Source organism: Dendropsophus ebraccatus, chromosome 1 (assembly GCF_027789765.1).
Source record: "Dendropsophus ebraccatus isolate aDenEbr1 chromosome 1, aDenEbr1.pat, whole genome shotgun sequence".
In the NCBI taxonomy this organism is placed as follows: Eukaryota; Metazoa; Chordata; class Amphibia; order Anura; family Hylidae; genus Dendropsophus; species Dendropsophus ebraccatus.
The window spans coordinates 209,933,149-209,942,467 of NC_091454.1; the positions used below are offsets into that span (position 1 = coordinate 209,933,149).

Sequence of the window (9,319 nt, forward strand, 5' to 3'; positions counted from 1 at the left end):
TATTCACAGAATAACACACATTACAAAGTTTTACAACTTTGTAATGTATGTTATGTCTGTGAATGGCCCCCTTCCCCGTGTCCCACCACCCCCACCCGTGTACCCGGAAGTGTAGTGCATTATACATACCTGATCCGTGCCGACACGCATCCGCCATCTTGTGCCAAACGTCATCTTTGGCCGGCCTGAGCACCTCCGATCTTCCCGAGTGCCGGCTGCCCTCTGCCGCGTCATCAGCTGCTCAGCCGCGATTGGCTGAGCATAACTGTGCTTGGCCAATCACGGCTGAGCAGCTGATGACACGGCAGAGGGCGGACGGCACTCGGGAAGATCGGAGGTGTTCTGGCCGGCCGAAGATGACGTTTGGCACAAGATGGCGGACGCGTGTGTCGGCACGGATCAGGTATGTATAATGCACTACACTTCCGGGTACACGGGTGGGGGTGGTGGGACACGGGGAAGGGGGCCATTCACAGACATAACATACATTACAAAGTTGTAAAACTTTGTAATGCGTGTTATTCTGTGAATAATTTTTTACCGCCGCACTACCCCTTTAATCGTCGCTGTAATAACAAGTCGTTCGGTCGTTAGTGGGAGTATACAAAAGAGGGGAAAAAAAGTTGTGAGTTGTAAAAAAAATAAGGACTTTTCGGTTTACATTCTATTGGCTAGTGGGAAAAAAGGGCAAGTCAACTCTGTGCCGCTCCAGGTGCCTGGAAAAGCTGGACCCAGTGATAAATTTCCCCCAGTTTCTAAGGACTGGATCCAGCTTTTCTAGGCATCCTGAGCAGCACAGCAGCCTGACAAGCCGATTGCCGAGCCTAGCGCCATAAAACAATGTGCTCCAGGTGAGGCTTGAACTCACAACCTCGGCATCGCTCATCAGTTACTGTCTTATAAGTACCGCGCGCTAACCGATTGCGCCACTGGAGCTGTTGGGTTTTACAGAAATTTGAATTTTTTTTCCCCTGGTATCACCAACAGGTGTCAGGCGTGCTCGCCAATGCAATAGAGGGGTCTCCTACAATTGTAGGGAAATAAGTGTTGACTTGATAGTTTAGCAGCACTGCTGGACCCCCACAGATCTAGACACCATTGTCAGTTCTATAATCCTACACTTGAAATAAATGGTAAACCGTGGTTTTTTTTTGGTTTTTTTTTTGCATCCCTTTAAAGGGGTACTCTGGAGGAAAAAAGATGTTTTTACATCAACCGGTGTCAGAAAGTTATATAGATTGCCTCTATTTAAGAAAATTCTTCCAATACTTAGCAGCTGCTTTATGTCCTGCAGGAAGTCGTGTATTCTTTCCAGTCTGACACTGTGCTCTCTGCTGCCACCTCTGTCCATGTCAGGAACTGTCCAGAGCAGCAGCAAATCCCCATAGAAAACCTCTCCTGCTCTGGACAGTTCCTGACATGGACAGAAGTGGCAGCAGAGAGAAATGTGTGATACTGGATAGAACAAAAGATGGGTGGACTCTACCTAAGGATCGGAAAAATGTATGGAAAATGTAAATTCCAATAGGGTGTTAAAGGTGCTGGATAGAATACACCATTCCTGCGGGGCATACAGCAGCTGATAAGTATTGGAACAGAAGTAAATCTGTATAACTTTGTGACACCATTTAGTTTGGAGGAGAAAAAAAAAACACTTTTAAGTCATTTATGAAGTAAATGCAAAAGCAGAGTCGCCCAACGTGGGGCTCGAACCCACGACCCTGAGATTAAGAGTCTCATGCTCTACCGACTGAGCTAGCCGGGCTCCTGTCTCTTTAAGAGGTAAGATACTATTGGGTGTATAGTGATCTGTTACCCGATTCCTGGGGTACTCAACAACTTTTAGTGAAGGTCCACTTACCGGGGTCTATTGTCAGGTGAAGGTCCGAGCTGAACATCAGTAGGAAACGTGTTTTGTTAATTTTCACAAACGTTCAACTATTTACATACAGAATTGCTGCTTATTAGCAGGAAAACTGGCATTTTTTTCTCTCTCAACAGCCCTTTGATATTAGGTACAAAGGGGGTGACTGCCCTGGTAGTATATAACCCCCCCGTTGCTCCCCCAGTAGTGTATAGCCCCCCCTGTGCGCTCTCCCTCAGTAGTGTATAGCCCCCTGTTGCTCCCCCAGTAGTATATAGCCCCCCTGTGCGCTCTCCCCCTGTAGTATATAGCCCCCTGTGAGCTCCCCCCAGTAGTATATAGCCCTCCCTGTGCTCTCCCCCTGTAGTATATATCCCCCTGTGAGCTCCCCCCAGTAGTATATAGTCCCCCCTGTGAGATCCCCCAGTAGTATATAGCCCCTCAGGGCTCCAGATGGCGACCAAAATGGTCACCAATGCAACTGACATTTTGCAAATGGCGCCCAGATTTATTAATCTGGGCGCCATTTGCGACTGGCCCCAGCGGCGGCGCGCTGTCTCTTTAAGTCCGGGCCCCCGGCTGATGCGCGGCTGCCGGGGGTGTCCCATCCTATCCCCGGCAGCGCGGCGCATCAGTGAGCTGCCTGGGGCCCTGACTTCCGGCACAGGAACCGCACATCAGAGACGCTTCCTGTGTCAGAAGTCACAGCCCCGGTGTACAGGGAGCTCACTGACGCGCAGTGCTGCCGGGGATAGGACGGGACACCCCCGGCAGCCGCGCATCAGCCGGGGACAGCGCCTGAAGAAGAAGAGGATCGCCGGGGGAGCGGGTTGTCAGGTGAGTTTGTGTGTTTGTTTTTTTTAAATACTGCTTAGCATAGAGGAAAGGGGGGGGGGGCATCTATAATGGGGGGAAGAGAAGGGGGGGCGTCTATAATGGGGGGAGAAGAGGGGCCATCTTCAAGGGGGGGAGAGGGGGCCATCTATAAGGGTAGGGGGTATCTATAAGGGGGGGGAGAGGGGGCATCTATAATGGGGGGGAGGAGGGGGCATCTATAATGGGGGTAGAGGGGGTCATCTATAAGGGGAGGGGGCCATCTATAAGTGTAGGGCAAACTGGCTGCAGACACTGGGAGATAGATATATGCACAATTATTATTATCAGGGCCCCTCAGGTGTCTGTATTGTAGGGGGTCACTTGCATTAGTCACTAGGTGAGAGATATATCTATCTATATACACATCTTGTGGGGGGTCACTATGGCTGCAGTCATAAGTCTAGCTCAGTATGTATAGACTGTTGCAAGCTTTTAAAGGGAACCTGTCACCCCCGGTGCCGGGGTGACAGGCTCCCAACCCCCCATTAGAACCCCCTATACTCACCTCATCGCGCCGGGTCCCGCTTCTGAAGATGGTCGGGTCACGGAGATCTCAGCCGCTGCAGCCCGGCGCGCACACTGAGAGATGAGTCCAACGCTCATAGAGAATGACGGAGCGCTGGACTCTCCCGTCATTCTCTATGAGCGTTGGACTCATCTCTCAGCGCACGCCGGGCTGCAGCGGCTGAGATCTCAGTGACCCGACCACCTCCAGAAGCAGGACCCGGCGCGATGAGGTGAGTATAGGGGGTTCTAACGGGGGGTTGGGAGCCTGTCACCCCGGCACGGGGGTCGACAGGTTCCCTTTAAGTTCAAGTTCAGAAGAGTAAGCCTCATTAAAAGGCTAGCCAAGTGAAGCTGAAGTACTGAGTCAGACTGTATATGGTTGTCAGACTGTATATGGTTGTCAGACTGTATATGGTTGTCAGGTTGCAAGTTTCCATGTTGAACGTTTTCAAACTAAGAAAAGAAAGAATCTAAAGGAGGAGGATGCTGCCGTGGCCTCTGCACACAGTAAGTCCCATTTAACATAACATTAATTTTACATGGTTTAAAATGTTGGCGACCAAATATTCTATTTGGCGCCTAAATTTTTCAGGTTAGGAGCCAATGGCTCCCAGGTAAATTTTTTAGTCTGGAGCCCTGCCCCCCTGTGAGCTTCCCCCAGTAGTATATAGCCCACTGTGCTATCCCCAAGTAGTATATAGCCCCCCCCTGTGAGGTCCCCCCAAGTAGTATATAGCCCCCCTGTGCTCTCCCCAAGTAGTATGTAGCTCCCCCTGTGAGGTCCCCCCAGTAGTATATAGCCCCCCTGTGCGCTCCCCCCAGTAGTATATAGCCCCCCCAGTATTATATAGCCCCCCTGTGATTTCCCCCAGTAGTATATAGCCCCCTGTGCGCTCTCCCTCTGTAGTATATAGCCCCCTCTGAGCTTCCCCCAGTAGTATATAGCCCCCCAGTAGTATATAGCCCCCCTGTGATTTCCCCCAGTAGTATATAGCCCCCTGTGCTCTCCCCCTGTAGTATATAGCCCCCTGTGAGCTCCCCCCAGTGCACTCTCCCCTTATAGATGGCCCCCAGACAAAAAAACAAACAACCCACAACTCACCTAGCACCTCGCTCCCCCGCCGCGCCTGTCTTCTTTTCTCCTGTCGGTCCGGCCCCCGGCTGATACGCGCTCTCTGGGGATGTCCCGGGGATTCCCCAGCAGAGCGCGCACCAGTGACCTGTATGTCCTGCAAGAAGTGGTGTATTTTTTCCAGTCTGACACAGCGCTCTCTGCTGCCACCTCTGTCCATGTCAGGAACTGCCCAGAGCAGGAGCCAATCCCCATAGAAAACCCTTTTCTCCTCTCCAGAATGGAAAGAATACACAATTTCCCGTAGGACCTACAGCAGCTGAAGACTTTAGATTTATTTCAATAGAAGTAATTTACAAATCTGACACCAGTTGATTTTTTTTTTTTTTTATGCTGGACTACTCCCTTAAAGGAGAAATAGCTATAGCTTTTAAAATGCGAGGAGGCAAAAAGGAAAATGCAAAAATGAAAATTGGCGCAGTCATGAAGGGGTTAATTGATTGTATGACACTGTTTATAAGAGACACATAGACACTGTTTATCGGAGGTGTGTTGCCAGTGTTAAAGGGCACTGTTATCACTATGACCAATATCTCATTTTTTCAAAGACTCTCTGCCCTGGCTACTAAAAAGCCTCTTTTTAGGGCGTCCACAGAGGCGGACCTATCACTTGTTCAGCCTCTTCAGCTGCACAGTAGTCCAGGCCAGTAGAGGGGTGCCAGGCTCAGACGTGTCAGCTCAGCATGGCATATGTCAGTAGTGGGCCCCCCCAGGCGGCATCAGCACCTGGGAAGTGTGGGCCCCTTTAGTGACTGGATGCTGTGCCCAGTCAGGGCTGGTTCTCCTCTCCTCCTGCATGCTGCTGCTGACAGCCCCTCCTGTACTCCACTGTCCGGCATACCTTGTATGAGGAGGAGAGGAGAGAGAGCATGTGATGACAGACCCCCTCCCCCCTTCCTGTACTCTACTGTCCGGCATACCTCGTATGAGGAGGAGAGGAGAGAGAGCATGTGATGACAGACCCCCCCCCCCCCCTTCCTGTACTCCACTGTCTGGCATACCTTGTATGAGGAGGAGAGCATGTGATGACAGACCCCCCCCCCCCCCCCCTTCCTGTACTCCACTGTCCGGCATACCTTGTATGCGGAGAAGAGAGAGAGAGAGCATGTGATGACAGCCCCCCGCCCCCCCCCGCCCCCTTCCTGTACTCCGCTGTCCAGTATACCTTGTGTGGGAAGGAGAGGAGAGAGCATGTGGTGACACCCCTTCATACCCTCTTGTACTTCACTGTCTGGCATACCTTGTGTGAGGAGTATATACCCCTTGTGTGCTTCCCCAGTAGTGTATAGACGCCTGTGTTCCCCTAGTTATATATAGCCCCCCGTGTGCTCCCCCAAAAGTATATAGACCCCCTGTGTGCTGTCCCAGTTGTATATAAACCCCCTGTGTGCTGCCCCCAGTCGTATATACCCCGTGTGCTGCCCCAGTTGCATATACCCCCTGTGTGCTCCCCCACTAGTATATAGACCCCCTGTGTGCTCCCCTACTTGTATATAGCTTCCCTGTGTGCTCCCTCAGTGGTATATAGCCCCCCTGTGTGCTCCCCCACTTGGATATAGACCTCCTGTGTGCTCCCCCACTTGGATATAGACCCCTGTGTGCTCCTCCAGTAGTATATAAACCCCCTGTGTGGTTCCCCCAGTAGTATATAGACCCCCTGTGTGCTCCACCAGTATTATATAGATCCCTGTGTGCTCCCCCAGTAGTATATAGACCAATGTGTGCTTCTCCATCAGTATATAGACCCCCTGTGTGCTCCCCCAGTTATATATATATAGACCCCCTGTGTGCTCCCCGTTATATATAGACCCGTGTGCTGCCCCCAGTAGTATATAGACCCCCTGTGTGCCCCATCAGTAGTATATAGACCCTCTGTGTATTCCCCCAGTAGTATATAGACCCCCTGTGTGCCCCGCCAGTAGTATATAGACCTCTGTGTGCTACCCCAGTAGTATATAGACCCCCTGTGTGCTGCCCCAGTAGTATAGACCCCCTGTGTGCTCTCCCAGTAGTATATAGCCCCCCCTGTGTGCTCCCCCACTTGGATATAGACCTCCTGTGTGCTCCCCCAGTTGTACATAGACCCCATTCTGCTGCCCCAAGTAGTATATAGACCCCCTGTGTGCTGACCCAAGTAGTATATAGACCCCTCTGTGAAGCCCCAGTAGTCTATAGCCCCCCTGTGTGCTCCCCCAGTTATATATAGCCCCCCTGTGTCTTCCCCATTATATAGCCCCACTGTGTGCTCCCCCCCATTTATATAGACCTCCGCTGTGCGCTCCCCCAGTTACACAGGCCCCTGTGTGCTCCCCCTCCCATATAATATATAACACAATAAAACAAACACTTATACTCACCTGGGTCCGGGTGTCTCCTCTTCTCTTCACTCTTGTAGCCACAAGGGTTTTCCCTGCGGTCACAAGAGGCCGCGCTCCCCTTGTCCTGGCGCCGATGCTCCAGAGATGTCACTGGAGCACCGGCACCACAAGGACAGAGCGGCCACTTGTGACCGCAGGGAGAACACTTCCTGCGGCCACAAGAGTGACTGACAGGAAGGGAGCCAATGGCTCCCGCCCTGTCAGTGCTGCTGCATGTAACTGTGAGCGCTCATTACCAGTGCTCATAGTTACAGTTCAGATCACAGCAGCGAGCGGGGCAGCGGCCCTGTCTAGTGGTCTTGAGCACAAGAGAAGAGCGGGGCGTGGGGGCCCCAAGCGATTGCTTGGGGTGCTTGGTGCCAAGGACCGCTACTGCATACAGTACATGTATCCCACCTGTGAAGCCACATACAGTACATGTCCCTCACCTGTGCAGCCACATACAGTACGTGTATCACACCTGTGCAGCCATATACAGTACATGTATGCCACGTGTGCAGCCACATACAATCCATGTATCCCACCTGTGCAGCCACATACAATACATGTATCCCACCTGTGCAGCCACATACAGTACATGTATCCCACCTGTGCCCCATGTGTTCTATCCCCTATTACTGCTGTTCTGGGGTCACTTCCACACTCTGAGCTATATATTCTAATCTCCCACACAGCATCCAGTGTATAATGCATCCAAGACCCTCCAAGTACAACAGCTGCAAACACTACAACTCCCAGCATTTACTGCAGTCTGAAGTACTCAGGATGTGCTGGGATTTGAAGTACAAATGAGCAGACAACTTAAGGGGTTGTCCTCTCGGAAACTACAACTCCCAGCATTCTCTGAGAGCTTCATAAGTGTAAGGCATTCTGAGAACTGTAGTTGTATTCAGGCAGCTGTGGTCACCGATAAATCAGTCCAAGATGGGACCAGGTCAGTATGTTGCTTCTGACGGGTTCTTTATTTGGATGCCCCCCATGATCAGTTCTATTAGTGGTCACAGATACCCCAGTCCCACACTGGGTCCTGCCAAGACCGCAGTACAGTCCTTCAGTGGGCCCTGGTATCTGTGCTGTAGGGCCCTCCCGAGAAACCAGGACACATACCAGATACCCAGGCGTACATATGTGTGTGCTTTCAAGGCAGATAGGTGGAGAAACGAATGAGTTATAGGGGCCCAAACACATTTTTTGCACAGGGGCCCTTTGCAGTCTGTCTCCACCCCTGGGTGTCCATATAGCATAATATAGCTGTATTCTTGATGCAGCATCCATATGTCTTTTGCTAAATTTGCGTTTACATGATGGCTTCTGGTCCTACTTGTTTTCACAAATATGTAAAGCCTTATACCAATGAAGGCAAAACAAGGAAATACAAAAGCAATTGACGCCCAACGTGGGGCTCGAACCCACGACCCTGAGATTAAGAGTCTCATGCTCTACCGACTGAGCTAGCCGGGCTGCCGTCCTAACCAAATTTTAGGTAGTCGAGGATTAGTGTTCCATTCTTTTTTCCCCTATTCAATTGTTTTGCCAAGAGTAGACACTATGGGGGAGATTGATCAAACATGGTGTAAAGTTGCCCCTAGAAACCAATCAGATTCCACTTTCCATTTTCCAAAGAGTCTGTAAGGAATGTGAGCTTCTGAGTTTGCAGCGAAATCCGCTGTGAATCCTTGTACTGGGAAGTTTAATAGGGTTACATACCTGAAGTGGAATTTTCATTCCGCTGCAAATATGTACCCCGCCTCCGTGATCTCTGGTGATGACAGCCTGTGTGATGTCATCAGTTCTCATGCCTGGTGATGACAGCCTGTGTGATGTCATCAGTTCTCATGCCTGGTGATGACAGCCTGTGTGATGTCATCTGTGTCTCCTCTATTCCTTGTATTTATGTGTGTGAGACCCTAGGCAGGTGACTAGCTAGCCCAGTGGATACACTATACTGAACAGGGGATGGAATATATGTAAATCACATAGCTGCCTGGACCTTCCCTATGAAGCTTAGAGAGAAGGACATGTTTGCCTGGCAGCAGAGTGATGGAAATCTCCGGTTGCTGAAAAGAACATTTTAAAGACGAGAACATTAAAGAAAAAAGTTCTATTAAAAATCCGGCCAATTGCGATGCTTGGCGCCCTCCCATCATTGTACAGCCAAACCCTAGGAGCTGCGACTTCTGGAAAGAAAATGTTCAATTCCTGTGGAGAAAAAGAAGCCGAGGATATTTCTCTTTTTTTTTTTTTTCTGCAAATAAATTCAATGAACCGGAGAAGTGTTCTCCAATTTCTACAAAACGTGTGTCTCCGAAACCAGCACAGTCTCCTCCGACCTGGACTGCTAACTAGATAGATAGATGGAGAGAGAAAAATATTAGATAGATAGATAAAAAAAATTGGCAGCACCTCCATGCCTCTGTTCACACTGCAGGTTGCTAAAATACAGACAAAAATACAAAAAGTGCAACAGCAACCTACAGGTGCAAGCTCTTACCGTATATACTCCTCCCAGTGTACACAAGATAAACACCTGCTCTGTAGATATTGAAAAATTAGGATCTTAGC

At 50.3% G+C, this 9,319-nt stretch overlaps 1 non-coding gene across 1 annotated transcript; it reads right to left on the minus strand.

The window, feature by feature from the left end:
* Window positions 1-843: 843 nt before the first annotated feature.
* Window positions 844-936, minus strand: TRNAI-UAU (transfer RNA isoleucine (anticodon UAU)). The gene is given in 2 exon segments: window positions 844-879; window positions 899-936. It is a non-coding gene; the product is annotated as a tRNA-Ile (tRNA).
* Window positions 937-9,319: the final 8,383 nt, after the last annotated feature.